This window comes from Perognathus longimembris, chromosome 8 (assembly GCF_023159225.1).
Source record: "Perognathus longimembris pacificus isolate PPM17 chromosome 8, ASM2315922v1, whole genome shotgun sequence".
NCBI classification, from domain to species: Eukaryota; Metazoa; Chordata; class Mammalia; order Rodentia; family Heteromyidae; genus Perognathus; species Perognathus longimembris.
In genome coordinates, this window is record NC_063168.1 from 53994501 (window position 1) to 54013511 (window position 19011).

Genomic DNA, 19011 nt, shown 5'->3' on the forward strand with positions numbered 1-19011 from the left:
TAATTCACGTTTTAACAGTAAGGTAATTGAGGTCTGCCCTAGGTGAATGACTTGTTTACAGTTGTATACCTAAGTTTATGGTCAGATTTCTTGGCTTCTGGTTCTGTCTTCATTTCAACCCCTAATATATACTGAACTTTTCATTGAGATGCAACAAAAATGGATTTTCTTCTTAATTCTCCTTATTAGAATGCTTGAAGTTTCCAGATAAGAAGGCAATTTGCTCCTCAGTTAAAGACATAGGGGAAAAATAACCTTTGTCAAAGGTGGAGGACAGAAGGTGCAAATAAAGTATAGAGTTACTTGCTCAAGATGTGGGAGATACATCATTTCTTCCTATTCAAATATGTACCTTGTTCATGTATGACAACAAGTCAGAAATCAACAGGAAAAACAAAACATTGATAAAACTTCTCAACAGCAGAAACTCTTAGGAGGAATTGTGGTTACTCCCATTGCTTCTGTTACCAAATTTAATTGATTCAATGAGCATTGACTGGGTAGAGGCCACAGACACACTCTGTTGGGAAGACCTAACACATACAGATAATGTCCATGTCAGAGGAGCCGCGGTCACCTCCTGGTTCCTTCTTGTCCTTGCTTGCCTCTAGAATGAACCACCTTCCTAAAGCACATTTACCTGTTTCACTTTTACCTGTCATATGTTTACCTGTTCAGAATTCTCCACAACCTATAAATTTTCTACAAAAGAAAGTCCAGCTTCCTTAGAAGGAACATAAACTTGACCTGGCCTGATGCTTAATGCCATCAAACTGCAATTTTCCTCCCCAAATCTCTCCTCCGGCCCCAATTTCCACAGGCTTTGATCATTTCTGTATACACTGGACATTAGTAGTATGGCTCTTGATCATATTATTGATCTGTTTAGATTATCTCACTACCCCTCAACTGCCTCTCACAAGTCTAGCCATCCCTCAAGGGTCAGTCTATGAGCCACTCCTTTTATGTAAGCCTTATTTCCTAAACTAAAATGTATCCTAGCTGGGCCTGGGTGCTTCACATCTGTAATTCTAGCTACTCAGGAAGCTGATATCTGAGAGTCATGGTTCAAAGTCTAGTATGGGCAGGAAAGTCAGTGACACTCTTATCTCCAATTAATGACTCAAAAGATGGAAGTAGAGCTGTGGCTCAAGTGGTAAAGCACTAGCCCTGAGCAAGAAAAGCTCATGGACAACATCCAAGCCTTGAGTTCAAGTCCCAGACCTCGCACATATCTTCCTTCATATACCTATTAGTCATCTTTTAAAAGTATATGTGTGTGAGTGTGTTCTGTGTGCCAGGCAGAGAAATCAGGATCTGGTTCCTAACATGAAGTTGCTTCAAGTCTTCTAGAAGGAGGTTGACATGCATTTATACTAGGGAAAATGTATAGATTCTGAATGTCAGCAATATATGAACTCACCTGTTCTCCATGACATCCTGACAAGGAAAAAACGATTTCTTGCCTTAATTTAGAGGTAATGAATTGGAAGCACACAGAGGCCAAGGACTTGGCCCAGATCACAGGCTGAACTCAAAGCTCCATCCCAATTCAGAAGCCCTGCCTTTCTCCACTGGCCACAGCTCTTCCCCCATAAACACATGCACTTTCTCCATTGGGAATCAATTGGCCTGAGTTGCTATCAAGACTTGGTGCAGCCAGGACTGAGACCATCTCTTGTCCAGGGTACCAGGAATGCATCAAGGACAGATGATGTAGGGACTCGGGTGTAGAAAATGGATGGGACTTGAAGTTATTGAACTCGCAGGTTGGAAAATGATGTCAGAGGGGTGAAGAAAGGCTAGGACCCAGGGACAGAGGAGCTTCGGGGACTGGGAATTGCTCAGTCAGGCGTGGAGAGGAAGGAAAGGGCTTTGGATGTCATGCCTGAAGAATGTTAAGATTGATCTTTTAGGCACTAGGGAGACATGGAAAGCTTAAGAACAAGATTTTTGCATTCATCATTTTTAATAAGCCCCCTCGAGGCCTACTTGAGTCAGTCACTTGGAAAAAAAAATCTGCCCTGGTAGATGTGGAGATTGATGTAATGTTGGTGTTTGTCTGATCTAGGATGCAGCATGGGGGAGCACCCAACAGAACTCTTTGTCCACGAGGTGGGAAGAGCCAGCATCCATCTGGAAACATTTAATATTATGAGGAGGTTGTGCTCTATTTCCAACATGCCAAAACTCCCTTGAGGACAGACGTCTGTGCGTGGGGAGAGGCCACATCTGCAGCTTTGCTCACTCCATCTCAGCCTGTCTGTAAAACCTCCACCCCTGGGGGGTGGGATGGGGGTTTTATCTGCTGTGGATGGACACAGGAGGCTGGCACAAGGAAGCTGACACTATAGGGTCCTTGGCAATGCAGAGATGGCCTCCATCTGTACACAGACCTTTACACAGGTTAGGTTGCTCTGTGGAAAGAGAAATGCTGCATTGCTTGTTACCCTGATTCCAGTGGGCACCTTGAGGTCACTATCATTACACAGCTCTAGGATTCTGTGTAATAGGGCGGGAGGGAGAGAAGAAAGAGGGGAGGGAGAGAGAGAAAGAGAGGGAGAAAAGAGATAAAGGGAGAGCTTTAGAGAGAGAGAGCTTTAGAGAGAGAGAGAGAGAGAGAAAGGGAAAACATAGAATTGAAGAACTGAGAACTCTGACATCATGAAATGCTGACAGAGAAGCGCAAGTCAAATCGGCAGGGAAGGCACAGGTTGCCCAAGGAAGCGCAAGGCCACTTGAAGCTGTGCTGAGTCAGGCTACATGGAGTAGGCTTGTTATTACCAGCCCAGAGCAACCATCCCTCCCCTTCCCATTGAACTTTCTAAATACCATTGGCTGTCAACTTGGTAATAGAAATAAAGACAGCAAGGGGACTCAGAGGAAAGTGGCCGATTCTCAGGTCTTTGGGCGGACCCCACTTTGGAGTCTAAGTCAAGTTGGTGAGACCCTTGCTGATGATGGCTTTAGGACCCAGGCTTGGAATCATTCCTCAGCCAAGAGCCCTGTCAGGTAATCATGACAGATTGAGCATCTCTGATTCAAAAAACCCAAAATCCACATCCTCTGATATCCGAAACTTGAGTATTTATGTGACTCCCCAAGTGGAAAATTCCACACTATGAAACTTTGTCTTAGGCACAAAACTATTAGAAGGTATTACATAAAATCATCCTCAGGCTATTTACAACATGTTCATGAAACCTGAACTTTCAACTATAGACTTGAATTCCATCCCAAAGATACCTCACCACAGCCAGTCCAGGTGGCTTATGCCTGTGTTTCTAACTATTGGGAGAGGTGGGATCCAGAAGACGGGGTTCAATGCCATCCAGGGCAAAAAGTTCACAAGTCTCCCATCTCCACCAATAAAAATGGCACATACCAGTCATCCCAGCTATGGGGGAAGTGTAAATAGGAGGATAACACTCCAAGTAGGCCCAGGAAAAGAAATCAAAACCCCAATTACTAGGCCAGGTAGGTTGTGACCTGAGTTATATGCCATGCTTCTCTCTTGTTGTATGTGAACAGGGAGCAGGTAGTTCCAGGTTTGCTGGCAGCTGTCTTGTGCCTATGAACACAGTCATGTGAGGAAAAAGCTAACACTAGAAGGAGGAAGGCAGCCTAGAAGCTCACAGAAAAATAGAGTGAAGGGTCTGAATTTGTGCCTGGAGCCTGGACCCAGCTCTGAACTATGTATTACATTTCAGTTCCTTTGAACGGAAAGACTCTTTTTATTGTTGTTATTGTAAAGGTGATGTACAGAGGGGTTACAGTTACACAGGTCAGGCAAGGAGTGCATTTCTTTTTGAACAGTGTCACCTCTCCCCTCATTTTCTCCCATTTTTTCCCCTCCTGACCCCCTCCCCTACAAGTTGTAGAGTTCATTTTCAAATAGTGTCTAGTGAGTATTACTGCTGCATTTGTTTACTCCTTGTCCCTCCATTTCTGTGCCCCCCCGCCCCTCCCCAAATCAGATGAGCTTACACACAAGACAAAATGAACATAAATCAAAAACAGCACCAAAGACAAGAGAAAAAAGCACAATAACAAAAAAAACCCTTTCATTTCTGTTTCTTGGAGTTCATTTCAATAAACATCAGTTTATGCAATCATATGCACATAGCTATTGAGCCTTTGTGATCCTCTCTTGAGAATATCCTCCTTTTGTCTCACTAAGTGAATATCTAGAGTTCTGTTTTAATTTATCATGTCCATTATGTTTACTTGTAGATTTATAGTCACATTCTGATTACTGCAAATGAGGGAAACCATGCAATGTATGTTTCTTTGTGTCTCTGGGTTCTAATAATCTAGATTATTCCAAAATCTGCAGAGTGTTTTCCCAAAAACCACCTGTGTGTTTCTTATATGAACCATCAAAGGGCTCCATGAGGAAATAAAATCAACATTATAATTCTTAGAATTCTGAATAGTAAAGCAACTTCTCAGAGTCATCCAGCCACGACCTTCTTCATCTTATGATTGTATGCGTGTTTTAATTATGGGAAGCTTTTTACCTCACCATGACTTTACATTTTAAACTATTTTATAACTTAATATTTTTACAAGAATTCTATCTTATTGGGAGAGCAATTTCTTTTTTAACTTTTCCAAGTCTAATTACATCTAAAATTTGAGTCTCACAAGATCTCCGAAGCTTGCAAGCAACTCAAACACAAATGCAAAGACTACGTACTCAAGTTTAGGTGACTCAGCTACTCAAAGCCCATAATCTAGCAAGAAAAGACACCTTAGGCCAATCAGTATCTCCTTTGGGATTTTTTAGAATTGGGACTCTGAGAGCCTTGGAAACTCAGTGCCAAGCTATGACCTTATGGAACCTGGAATAAGATGTATAAAATAAGGGCTAAAAGAGGGAGGGGACAGCGCACATGGCCCTGGAAAAAGCAGGAAGAAGGATGCTTTCGTTTCCTTCCATACTGAATGAGGTCCAATTGGACCCAGTCTCCTGTACAAGACATAGAGGGTTCTGGACCCTTTTACTTGAGCCAAGTTTGATCTGGTTTCTAGTCCTTGCAGCTCTGATTAAAACCATGTTCTTGTTTGTTATTTTAGTTAGGTCCCATTTCCCTGAAATGATGACCAGTAAAATGAAAACACATAAAATGAAAAGGATGCATGTGGTTGTCTTTTTCAAAACAGGGATTCCCTAGAGAGGCTGGATCTAGACTCTGGGAGGAAGTGTGGTAAGGGATCCTGTGAGCTGTGGCCGCCATTAACCAGTCAGGGACGATTTGGGAATAAAGATGTGGAAGTGACCTTGACACTGTGCTGTTAGAATGCTGCTGTGGACTTTCCCCACTGTGTTTTATGGCAGTGCTATACAACCAGGAAACATCTGATGATTTTTGGTCTGTACAGCTTGGGTGGGGTAGGGGAGTCCTGATGCTCCTGGCTTGGAATGGGTAGAGGCCAGGCATGTGTCTCAGCATCCCACAGTGCACAATTCAGGCCCTCACAACACAGAATTGCCCCGTCTCCCACACCCACAGCACCAGAGTTTTACAACTCTGATTTGTGAAATGTTTACTTCCCAATGTGTTGGTGAGAACATTAGGCCTACTGATGTTCTGATCTAGAATGTTTCATAAATATCATGTCTTTTTCAGATGACTAGGGTGTGAATTACTCCAGGATTTATTTCTTTCTCCAGGATGGTGTTTGATTACTGCCTGTAGTTAGAAAAGTCTACAACAAAGGTGAGTACTGTATCTCACAGCTATTCATTGGGTTAGAGTTCATCCATGTGTCCGGTGATGGATCTATGCCTGTGCTATTCATCCATGTGGCATGTTTGGACATGTCAGAAAACCCAAAAAGGGAAAGCCTTTTTTGGTGTGTGTGTTTCAGACCATCATTTTGTACCTCGTTAAGAACCTGACATATGGTAATGCTTACCACATCCACAAAGGCTTCGACCAATAGTGATTTCTAGGGAGACTGCAAACAATAATTACATTTCTGAAGTGGTAGTTTAGATCTTCTATTGCCAGTGGGAAGAAATACTGGTTTGCAGGCATGCCCCCAAATGAGCTCTACAGAACTCCTCCCAAGAGCTATTCATCCTGAGGAAAGGAAGAGGCAAAGAAAGTCGGAAATCTGGGGGAGGAGAGGAGGCCTTCCCAGAGGGGCATGGACCAGGATTCCTACTCGGTGTTACTGTGGAAATCATTTGTGGTGGAAAAGGTTCTCTTGGCGCTTTGGAAGATGAATGTCTCTCACCAGCAACTTCCTTACCTAATGTGTTTGATGCCATGGATCAACTGCCACTTTGCAGGGAGTTCTACTCCCGAGGCATGCTGGCTTGTGATGGCTAAAGGCTAGCCACTGTGACTTTGGAGTTGGGGAGCTGGAATTCAACTGTCATCCCTTCAGCATGAACACTCTGTGTGTTTTCATCTGCTTTCAATTCTGAGGCACAAAAATAAAAAAGAAATGCTCCATTTACCAGATGGGATAGGATGCGGCTGTGTCTGTGTGATCTGTGCTTTCCTGGTGTCTACCTCTTGGTAAAGAATGGACTCTTTTCAGAGGATGGAGGTCGGGCTTTCTCCCAGCTCCAGAGAGACTGGTATTGATTGGGCTAGGGGGTCAAAGTACATTCTTCAATCGCAGCAACTAGAGGCTTGGCGGGGAATGGAGGGTGTGGAGAAGTGTGGAGGAGTGACTGCGGCTGAGGAATTGAAGGCTGTGGAGGAGTAAGTCCTGCAAATTGCCAGGGACCTACGGAAACAGAGTCATTTAGAAGCAAGTAACCAACGGGAGCCACCCAGCCACACACTCTAGAGTCCTTGCTGGGCCATTCCCAGCCCCGAAGGAGCCTTCACACCCTCCTGTGGGTCTCTCCTGGCAATTTTGGCTCAGCTGTATAATAGCCCATTCCATGAGGTGGGACCAGTCCCTTTGATCTTCTTTTGGAAAGTTTCTTTTCTGTTCGTGTTTTTGATCTACAGATTTGTTTAGAGACAGTCTCACTGTGCTTCCCAGGAGGGCCTCTAAACTCTTAGGTTCAAGAGATCCTTCTAGCTCAGCTTCCTTGGAACTATAGGCATGTGCTACTCTATCCAGCTCTTTGTGGAAAGAAGTTTCAAGTCTACTCTAGTAGCAGCTACCATTTACTGAATGCTCACGTGATGCCATGTACTGCAGTGTGAGATCCTCTTTAACCCCATCAGCATCTCCTTTCCACTCCAAAGCAAAGTTCCAGCTCCCTTTTTCCTTCATGTATGTATTTAGGGTTTGTGAAACACTTGGCTGACAATAATTAAATTGCAATCTCTAACTACATGCTGTCTGATAAAGTTGTCTTATGTATAAGGGCAGAGAAGTTTTTTCAAGAGTCACATTGAGGTCTGAAGTTACCATAGTCTCTCTCTCTCTCTGTGTCTCTTGCTCTGTCTCTGTCTATCTCTCTGTCTCTGTTGTTCTCTCTCTCACACACACAAAGATTAAAATGATGTTCAGGCATTAAAAAAAAGTTTAACCATGCATAATCCATCTATCTAAATAACATCTGTGTGTAACTGACTGTCATGGCATGCTAAAATGGGAAAGTGTCTTGGTTTCAGCTAAGGTCTCAAGACAATGGCTCCCAATTACTACTACCAAGTTCTGAAATATCTCCTTGAGGTTCCTTTCATTACTCTTCACAGTGGGGTGGGAATGGGCCTTCCTGCTCCCCTCCTGCTTGTGAAGAGGGAGAGGAAGGAAGGAAAATGCCAGCAACAACTTTCCTTAATGAAAGTCTTGTTTTCTAGGGGCTAAGTTTGTCTCACAGCCTCTTGTTTTTGTATAGTCTGGAAGAAGGGAGTCAGCCTGGGACACTGATTTCTCGTTGCCTCCTTTGGAAACTGAACTTGGATGCCCAAGACCTCCATTGGAAGTGACTGCATGATTGTGTCGGTGGGGATTGAAGTACTGTGGGTGGATGGCACACTCACAATTCAGTCACCTACTGAAGTGGGGAAAAGCATGTGGCTACTGAGACTTCTCCTCCTGCTAGGGTTGCTTCAGATGCTGCCAGAGTCAGGAGGCTTCATAGGAACCATCTCACCATGGCTCATCAGGGCCTCAGGGCTGAGGGAGGAACTTCAGACTTCAAGTCTGAGCGGATTCATTCAGCAGCATCCAGTGAAACTACAGGTAGGAGAGCCCTGAGGATGTGTGGGCCATCTTTAAAGAATCCACAGCAGTGCATGATGGGAACAGAAACAGCTGCAAATCCCTGCAAGCTCGAGGAAGCAGGATGACAGCTCAGAAGAGCAGCACCCTTAGTAAAGCCTTCCTGTCTCCTGTCTCTTGCTTTTCTGCACCCACTTCAACTCCAGACACAACAGGACTACTGCTAGTGGTCAAGGGGAAGAAAGGTAAAAGACTAAAGCAGAGAAAGAGAGGACTCAACCCATAGAGGGCAAACCTGGGCACGGAGGTGGGACAACCAACTCTTTACTTTGAATGCATTTTTCAGTGTTGCCTAGGATCACGTTCAGATTGCTTAGTGGGGTGAGATGGTTTGACTTGGAATATGATCATGATCACTTAAAAAACTCTGAATATAGGCTGAAAAATTACAGGAACTGGTCATATTTCATCCAGGACAGATGTAAGAGCTGCCCCACAAAAGCAATGTTGGAGTAGGCAGTGGGTGTGTCTGTCCACAGCGAGCCCTGGATTTCACCTGGCGGCAGTATTTCAGCACATCCCTTCTCAGTGCTTTCACAACGGCTCCTCCTTCTGCCTGGAATGAGCTTTCTCTAGTGACCCACACAAGTTGCTCCCTGATTTCCTGTTTCCTCCTTGCCTCCCCTCCTCCCTCCCTCCCTCATTCCCTCCCTCTGCTCTTTTCTCTCTCCCTCCATCTCTGTCTTTCTTTATCGGCTTTATCAGAAATCTATCTAGTCATGCAATGCAAATGATCTCTGACTCCCACCTACAGCTCTGTGTAGACCCCTTATCCTGCTTTCTTATCATTTTGTAGCCTATACATATATTTTCTAGTATACAACCCCAGTTGGTAACTCTATGAAAGTGGGAGCAATTTTGTTCACTCTTCTCCTGCACGTAGAATTGTGAATGGCATGAGAAGATGGCTCAGTACACATTAGTGGCTGTAGCTGTCGAATCATATTGTCTCTGTTTCCTTTTACCTCTTGGAGTGCAGTTTTGTTCACTGTGCTGTGCTAACAAAGCCAGTCTGGACAAGTTGACTTGCATCTTTATAACCAAAGCATGTTTTCCCTCTCTGGGAGACAAAGGAACCCTGAGGAGAGGGAGCTCACTAAGATGCCAGTGACCTGATCCTTTGGAAACTATATGTTCCCTGCCCCCCTCCGCTCATGGAAGTGGTTTTTCTCTGCCCACCCCCCTTTTGAATCTGAGAAGGAAAAAAATAGAGAGGTAAAGTTCCTTCTCACTATAGCCTGAAGCACACTTTTTATGAATTTCTTTCTTTCTTTCTTTCTTTTTGCTACATGTCCACACAAAACCTTAGCTTTCTTTCAACAGAGGAAAAGAATTTGAGAAATTTTTACTGGAATCCTGTCAAAGTAGAGGCTCTTATCAGAGAGAGTGGTTTTCTGAAGTAGTGTGAATCTTAAGGAAGTGTGGTTTGTCTGTGTTCATCTGCCAACTTCACCCTCTGTGTGTTGGGGGCGGGGGAGGCTAATCAGCAGGTTTCATGATGGAGTCTACTTGAGCCCCACAGTGTCAGCTCATCTCAAACACCTGGAAATTGGTTCTGAACTGCAAAGGCTATTCAAAACCACAGATGGCAAATCTCTCTCTTCCCAGCAAACCACCTCCTGAGAGTTTTCTGCCTCCACCCTCTGCCATAATTATTACTAAGGTGTCTCTACTTGCAACAAATATTGTTCTAAGGAATTTCACTTTGCTGGCAAACTACGGTCTTTAGGATGGTGAAGATGGATTCCCTGCCAGGATAGAAAAACACAAGAGCATTATGGTTGCCTTGCAGGTTAAGAACATGAGCCTAGAATTAAGCTTCTTGGGTTTGAATCTGGGCTCTAGCTCTTACTAGCTAGCGTGACCTTAGACAACTTAAACTATCTTCTTTTATTTACTTATTTATTTTTCTTTTATTGTCAAAGTGCTGTACAGAGGGGTTATAGTTTCATATGTAAGGCAGTGAGTACATTCCTTGTTCAACTTGTTGCCTCCTCCCTCATTTTTCCCCTGCCTCTCCCCTCCTCCTTTCCCTCTCCCCCTCATGAGTTGTACAGTTGGTTTACACCAAAGATTTTATAAGTATTGCTTCTGGAATCATTTGTGTTTTTATCTTTGTCTCTCAATTTTGATATTCCCTTTCCCTTCCCTAGTTCTAATACCAGTATATACAGTATCCAGGGTACTCAGATGAGAAACAGTTATAGCGGGGGTACCACCACAGGAAGGGAATATGAGAGAAACCCCCAAAAAAGTACAGTTTCACACAGCATGTTGAAAATAATTACAACAATAATATAACACTTGTTTCCATAACGTTTAAAGTAGCTTCTTTATGCCCCAGCTTTTTTGTTTTAAATTTGTGTGGCTCTAGTCACAATCCACTATGTATGTTCATTGTTAAAATTAAATGGGTCAATATATGAAAGGGTGTTAAGAGTTTGGTTGTTGGGATGATGGTTCATGATTATAACCTCCACCACCACCACCACCACCATCCTCATCTTCATCACCACCAGCGTCTAGTAAAGGATGGCTCACGTCAACACTAATGTAGGACCTAAAAGAGAAAACAGCTGAATATTTCAATAAAATGCTTGTAGGGTTAGCAATGTCTTGGTTCGTGGACTTCTTGGTAGTGGAAACTGCTATAGCTTAGATATTTGTTTCCCCAAAATTGATACTTTGAAATCCAAACCCTCATGGGGATGGAACTAGGAGGCAGAACCTTTGTAAAGTGATTAGTTCATGAGGACAGAGTCCTAAAGCTTGGCCTTCCCCAGACATAGACTCTTTCAGTGGCCTTGATTTGGATTTCTCCAGTCTTAGCAACTGTAGAAACTGTAGAAACAAATTTGGTGGTTCACAGACCACCTGATCTTTGACATTTTTGGTACAACAGTCCAAATGGGGTAAGATAGAATCCTATTGGGTGTATGACAGCCATTTGGCTAAATCTTTCTATGGTCCTAGTATAGTGCTTGGAAGGTTTGTGTCCCCACAGTGTGATAGTATTTGGAGGTGAGACCTTTGGTAAGTAAATTGCTGATAGAGGGAACCATGATAAATAGGATCATATCCTTATAAAGAGACCCCAAAAATCCCTCTCACTCTCTTTCTGACATATGAGGACACAGCAAAATGATGGCTGTCTAGGAACCTCGGTCTTAGACTTCTCAGCCTCTCAAATGGTGAGAGACAGTATCTGTTGTTGAGGCCATCTGGTTTAGGGGCATTTTGTTATAGTAGCTCCAATTGACTAAGATACCTACAAAGAGAGTGATACTGTATTATTTCTTTTTCATCAGTTGTGGGACTTGAACTTGGGGCCTGGGTGCCGTCCCTGAATTCTTTTGCTCAAGGCTAGTGCCCTACAACTTTGAGCCCCAGCTCCACTTCAGGTTTTCTGGTAGTTAACTGGAGATAGGAGTCTCATGGACTTTCCTGCCTGGGCTGGCTTTGAACTGTGATTCTCAGATCTCAGAAGTTAGGATTACAGGCATGAGCCACTAGCGCCTGGCTGTATTTTTGTTCCTCCTTTCTATACTCAGGGATTTGTAAGGCTCTTCAGCCCATTCTTAGAAAAAAAAATCTACACAATTATACTATTTCACCAATAAAATGGACAAAACAAAAAAGGACATCTAGCATTCAATTCTCAAGAAGAACTGAAAAATAGATCCAGTAGGAAAAAAATGAACTAGACATGGACTTCAATATTTCTTCAACTATAAGATCAGACTAAAACACAACCATAAACATATTCTTGAGGTTCAGTCAAAAGCACAGTAGTGTTTCTGTGTTGCAAGACTGGCCTGTAGTTTTCATTCAGGACAGGGTTTTGGCATGGGTGCTCCTTTGTTCCTGGGGGTATAAACACTGCAATGCCTCAATGGATTTCTGCCGAGTCACAACATCTGTGGTGGGTGGATTTGCCCTTCGCTGCTTTGTATAGTTTGTATAGATGTATAGTTTGCATAGATGGCCTCGCTTAGGCATGATCTGATGCCTGTCTCCTGCACTCTGCAGGCAGCCCAGAGCATTTCGCTAATCTCCCAGGATTTCTGAAAAGTTTGCAGTCCATTGAAGCAGAGAGATTTCTAGCTGATTAAAAACAAACGCTAAGGCCAGTATCCACCACTGTTTGTTTTTTGCATGAGGTAACCATGGAAAATGCAATAAACAAAACCGAAATGGTTTTGCTTCATAGTGAACATGTGACTGTGGACATGTTGTGAAGTTTTCCTTGCCTTTCAGCCCTTCCTCTTCTGATCTTCAAGTAGGAGTTGGCCTGAGTCATCACAGACAATTTAAATGTGTTTATGGGTGCATGTGTATTATTTAATGAAATCTGTAACAACTAGAGCTATGAAAAGGTCGCCTCTGACAATGTGTCTTAAATTTGTGCAGGAACAGAAGTTGTGTTCTGCCACTTGCCTAAAGACAGCCATATTTGTGAAAAGTAGCAGCTTCCACTACACACTCTCTCTCTCTCTCTTTTCCTGGGCTCCTGTGTTCAGGGCCAGGTCAGGCATTTCCTTGTCTTCTGTAGGCCCCAGGGAGACACACTTGAAGGCAGTGGGGAGGGGACAGTGGGCTTTCTCAGATTACAGCCACTGCAGGAGTTGCCTCTCTTGCTTACTATTGGCTGAGTCATTGATTTTCTCAGATCCTCTGGATGAAGAGGTGCTTAGTTTCTAAGAGTTACATGAGCATCATCTATATTATAGGTTCTACCCTTGTTTTTATGTATATGTGTGTGTGTGTGTGTGTGCGTGCGCAAGCACGTGCATGCATGCGTGTGTGCTAATAATCTGGTATCTGGCTTACTTCTTTTTTGTTTTTTAACACACAGTCTCAACAATGAAATTGTCCTGGCCAGTCTTGACATTGGAGATGTCTCAGTACATAGACTCATAGAATGGGGAAGAGGACTTAGAGACAGTATTGTCTAACTTCTTCATTCCACCTATGAGGCAATGGAGAAGCTCACAGAGCGGAACCCCCTCCTACTGACAGACCCCTGTGCTCTGTCCTGTCCCCATGGTAGCCCCACTCGTTCACATCTTTGGATAAGAGCCACAGGAAAAGTTGTGTGGGGAAGCATGCGTTAATGAGAGCATCACAAAGGGTAGGAAGCACTTACTATAGGACCAATCACTCCTCACAATATAATTTTTCTTTGAATATAGGAGCAAGCTGCATTTCTGTAGAAATGTCCACTTTTCAAAACTGAGCTGAGAACGGAGCTGAGAATCGAGCTTGGTTCTTATAACTGGTGGGAAGGAGGGTGTGCAGGCATTACTATTTCTACTTTTTCAAAGGGGAAAACAAAAGTCAAGAAATGCTCCATACCTTTCCCAAGGTAGCCTCGCTAAGGGGGCGGGGGGGCAGAGCCACTCCTATAATTTAGGACTCCTGGGTTGGCACAGTGCGTCAAACCACAGTGCTTTCCGGCGTTCAGCATTACAGGATTAAAGTCAAGAACAGCACAAGGATTTTTGTTTGCATGGCGCTATTCATAAACCATTCTCAATCCTGCTGTAATTTCTCTGAAAGGACCTATTCTTCATAGGATCAGTAACTTGTTGGAAAAATAATTAGATCTTCTAAATGATACCCACAAATGCTATTTCAGCATAGACACTAAGCATTTCCAATGTTTCCTTTTCAGTAGTGGGGTGAGAGATATATTTACATGGGGTCTCATTTGGAAAACCAGCATATTACCATTAAACACCAAGGTTATAATCTTATAATTCTTTGTCTAAAGCCCTTTTACTCAAGAGGGTATTTTAATTCAATAAATAAAAGATGGGCAATTCTAGATTTCCTACTGACTGTAGCTACCACTTGCAGAGCATGCACGCACACACACACACACACACACTCACACTCACACACGGGGGAGGGGAGAGACAGAAAGAGAGACAGAGAGAGAGAGAGAGAGAGACAGAGAGAGAGCAGACAGTTTGATGTTTGGTCCTGCTGCAGGGCATTTAATCTTCCAAGAGACCAAGGGAAAAACAAACTCAGAACTCTACCACCAAAACTTCCAAATTTATTACAACACGACGTAATGGCAACATACTATTTCCTCAGCACACACTTTTTTTTTTTTTTTTTAGCAACCACAATGGCTAAGAATGCCTGGTTTTTGTTTTTACAATCAACTCTTTAAGAAAATCCAGAATTCCACTTGATTTGGGGGGAGCAGAACTGCAGTGGCTTGTTGAACGCAAAGGAGCCTGTCTAATTATTCAATCGGATCCTCCTCTCTGTTTAACCTGTGCTTGAGGCATCTTTTTCATGTTTATACTGGTATGACACAAATCATGGCTTAAAAGAGACATGTATCCTGTCTTCCTGGGCAAAGAGGAGCTACAGTGGTAGAGTCAACAATGCTAGCCCCAGCCCCATCCTTGGGCTTATCCATACAGGACCATTCAGCCTAAGAAAACACTTCTAGTGTAAACAAGCCGAAGAGCTACACATCTAGATACATTCTACTGAGATTCATCTCAAGAGAGTACAGGAGAGATTCAGATTCAACATTTTCTCTTTTAATTTAGCATCAGTGTGCCCATTTCTCATTGGCTTTTTTTCCCCCACAAGTTGCTATTTTGTCTTTGTATTCCATATAGGAGCAGAGTTGAAAAACAAAGCAGAAAAGATGTAAATTACCTCACAATTCTACATAACTGTCTTACTTCTCAAATCATTCTAACCATAACTAAGTTGCCTTAAAGAAACAGTAAAGACTTGGTTTCAACATTAATATCTTAGCATTATTTATTTATAACCAACATGTCTATTTATAACTAGATATTTGCGAAGATGCCAAAGTACCACTCACTTCTATCCTAACTCTCTTTAAACTGAAATGTACACAGATTGATTAGTTAGTTGATTATGGTATGCATTCCAGTAATGATAAATTTCAATGTTTTCATTATAATGAATGGAGAGCTACTATATGCATAGTTTAGTAATGCGTCAGACTTACCTTGGTTGAAAAAAGCAATTTTTTTTTGTTCAATTTTCCATCACACGGAATGGATATCCTTTTTTCTTTAGGCTTTTCTGCATCATAAATCCCACCCAAATTATTCCAAAGAAGAAACAAGAGGAGATCCAGCCACCTTTTCTCTTCTCACAGAAGCTAAGCAAACATTCCTCTCCTCGGCCCTTTGAAAAGCTCATTTTGCAAAACACACACACACACACACACACACACACACACACACACACACACACAGCTTCTCACACTGGTTTTAGTGCTGAATTAGGCGGTCTTCTTTCAAATTTCCACTCCCACTTTCTTTTTTTTTTTTTTTTTTTGGAAGGCATTTCTAAATATTCTTTTCTAACCCAAAGCACACATTTTCCAGCAAGCAAATTCTACAACTAGATATTCTGAAAAGAAGACATGTTGTTAGATAGGTAAAAAATTTTTAAAAGTACTCTTTAAGTATTACTTAAGCAGAGGTAACTGTTTTTTTTTCTTTCCTTTTCAAACATTAGTTTAAAAACATTTCAAACTTTTTTCTACATTAAGACAGAACACTGAGAATATTGTGCAGCTTATTGTGCTAGGCTGTCTGCCCCTCTTGCTTTGAGAATACTGACTTTTCCTTGCATGTACGTGCAAAGTGCCTGCCTTTGCTTCTGTCCTTCCTACGTTTTGGCAAGTTTTCTGAAATAATGGAAGCAAATGCTTTTGATAACAAGATGCCATATGACAAAACTGGAAAGCCAAACTTCACTCATTTCAGGCAAAACTACTGCTGAGGCTCTGACATCATCAGGAAAACCTGATGGTCTTCATTGTTTACATATGAGACATCAATTGGATTGGAGAGATTCAAATCCAAAATGTACATGAGTTTTTCTCTGAAATAATTTGTTTTAAAGCCACACACACACACACACACACACACACACACACACACACACACACACACACAAATACATTGGGCAGTCCTTGAGGTTCAGTGTCACTCTGTATGACAGAGCATCTTTTTCCCAGCAGGGCAGAGGGTAGCAAAGAGCCACTTCTCCTCCTGCTGGGGAGTGCGCACTCAGGCAGTGGGGAGGGACTTTCTTCTGTTCCTGTGCCTCTGCCTCATCTGCTGATACTGGGATTGGCCCAGATTTAAGATGGTTGTGTTGGTCATATGTAACCTTTTCTTTCCTTTCCTTTCGTTCCTTTTTTCTTTTATCTTTCCTAGTTTGCTTTCCTTCCTCCCTCCCTCCCTCCCTCCCTCCCTCCCTCCCTCCCTCCCTCCCTCCATCCCTCCTTTCCTCCCTCCCTCCCTCCCTCCTTTCCTTCCTTCCTTCCTTCCTTTCCTCCTCCTTTCTCTCTTCTTTCTTTCCTTCTTTCTGTGCATTGAAATTGTTATAATTTTGAAATTATTCTTCAATCCTGTTTTTTTCTCTCACCAAATTAACACCAAACCCTACCTGAGAGCAAGGGCAATGGTATCACCTGTAAACTGGCTTGTCCTACTCTTCTGTCAGGGGAAGTTTAGATGAAATGGCAGGTAAGCATGACTACTGACCATTTTAACATTAATTATAGAAATGCTAGTTTCTGGTCATCAGACACATTCACTAGGACTATTCATTTCCCTTTGTGTATATCATCCTACTTAATTCTTAGAAGACTCTAGAAGAGTCAGTACTAATTAGCTCTAGTCCACAGATAAGGAAACGGAGGCTCAGAGAGAATAAGCAACTTTCCCAAAGTCACCCAATCAAGATCTAGGATTCAAATCCAAGGCTTTGTGACTCCAAATCAATAGTGCTGTATTCATATTAGAACTTCTTCTTTTGCAGGTTTAATTTGCTTTGGGTAGATAAAAACAATGGACTATGAATGTGTTGAAAAGCATATGAAGGGGCTGGGGATATGGCCTAGTGGCAAGAGTGCCTGCCTCGTATACATGAGGCCCTGGGTTCGATTCCCCAGCACCACATATACAGAAAATGGCCAGAAGTGGCGCTGTGGCTCAAGTGGCAGAGTGCTAGCCTTGAGCAAAAAGAAGCCAGGGACAGTATTCAGGCCCTGAGTCCAAGCCCCAGGACTGGCCAAAAAAAAAAAAAAAAAAAAAAAAGAAAAGCATATGAAGACGTATTCGAAGATACTGTAAATTTAAAAATGATGATAAGAAGTTTTGTAAATAGTAGTGACATCTGCACGAAGTAATTAATGCTACTAATGGCCTATTAAAATGGCAAACTTAGCAGGGTGACAATGGTTCATACCTATAATCCTAGCCACTCAGGAGGCTGAGATCTGATGATCATGGTTCAAAGCCAACCTGGGCAGGAAATTCCATGAGACTTTTATCTCAAATTATCAAGAAGTCTAAAGTGGAGCTGTGGCTCAAGTGGTTGAGCATCAACTTTGAGCAACAAAGCTAAGGGACAGTGCCCCAGTACTGTAACAACACCCCCTCCCTTCCGCTTCAGCAAATTTATGTTATATATTTATGCTATAATAAAAACACTAAGAAAGAACAATTCCTTTTAAATGCAATGCAGTATTGTTTTATTGAAAACACATTTGCTACAATTAGAGATCTAGGGCCTGTGGTAGACATACTGTGGCCCCATTGGGTTAGTGACGGTAGATAAAGATGGCCACTTTAGAGAAGGATCCAGAAGTAATGACTGAATTGCTGTGTACCCTGAGCACCCATCAAACTCTTCCTGGAGTGTATTCTCTTCTGAACAATTCACACAGGGCTTGGAGATGACCATACCGGACAGTTCATGAGCTAAGCATGGGAGATGCGAATAGGCTGCAGCGGCTAGAAGCAAAAGCCCGGGGCTTGGCAACTGCTGGGCTCTCATGCTCACCATGGAGTCTGGTTAGATGCTGCCTCCTGAAGGAGACCTCTCCTGTCCACCCATCACTGTCCCCAAGTGTTCCTCTTTTTCTCTGTTTTCTTCTTTTCCCTCCAAGGTGGTTATTACCCTTTAATAAGACAGTAGAACAAGGTACAGTATCCATATGGGTATAAGGTTCCAAGGGAACTCTGCAGGAGGGAAAACTGCAGATGTTCAGCATGCGCGCGGGTCAGTATTGCCTTGCAGATGCTTGATTTCATTTCTCCCACAGTGCAACTTCTGCCGAAGATATGCTGCCTTTCAATAAATCTAGAATTTTTATTTTATCTCTCAGGTTAAGCACACTAGCTTTAACACCGCTTTGGGGGTATCATTTTGCTTTTGGGGGGAACTATACTGTCATAGAACTAAGGGCTGGAAAACAAGTGACAAAGTGATAGCATGGGCCTCACTGAGAGCTCATCACATCCACTCAATGGTGGAATGCATGCTGGGAGTTGGAGGTTTTTGTTGTTGTTGTTGTTTTTGAAGTATTCATCCATCCATCCACACATTCCTTATTTCTTTTTACCATACTTGATCAAAGCTGCATGTAATAATTTTCCTTGCTTAATTTAAATAAATTGAACATCCTCTACTAAAACTAACTATGGGCTCAGGTGTGTCATTTCCATCTGTGTAACACATGGACGGATTCTTGGGAATACCGTATCTATTAACTAAGTGCATGACATTAGAAATGATACCTACAGAAAAGGGGAATGAGAGTGAGGAAAGAGAAAATTCTAGAACCTTGTGCCATCCTGGGATGATGGAACAGGATCTGACATCAGTGACAACACTTTCAACAATATTAATTAAGTTCATGATCTTTAGGGAATCTTTTAACACTTCAGGGTAGAACAATAACACAACCCCCTTACTTTCTAGTGACTGGCCTTGAATGTGCTA

At 42.6% G+C, this 19011-nt stretch overlaps 1 protein-coding gene across 1 annotated transcript in view; it reads right to left on the reverse strand.

The window, feature by feature from the left end:
- Vit (vitrin) overlaps positions 1–15234 on the reverse strand; it is a 98940-nt gene extending 83706 nt beyond the window's left edge. Inside the window, exon 1 of the mRNA XM_048353594.1 lies at positions 15212–15234. The gene's annotated coding sequence lies outside the window, so the exon portion shown is untranslated. The remainder of the gene's footprint in view (positions 1–15211) is intronic.
- Positions 15235–19011: the final 3777 nt, after the last annotated feature.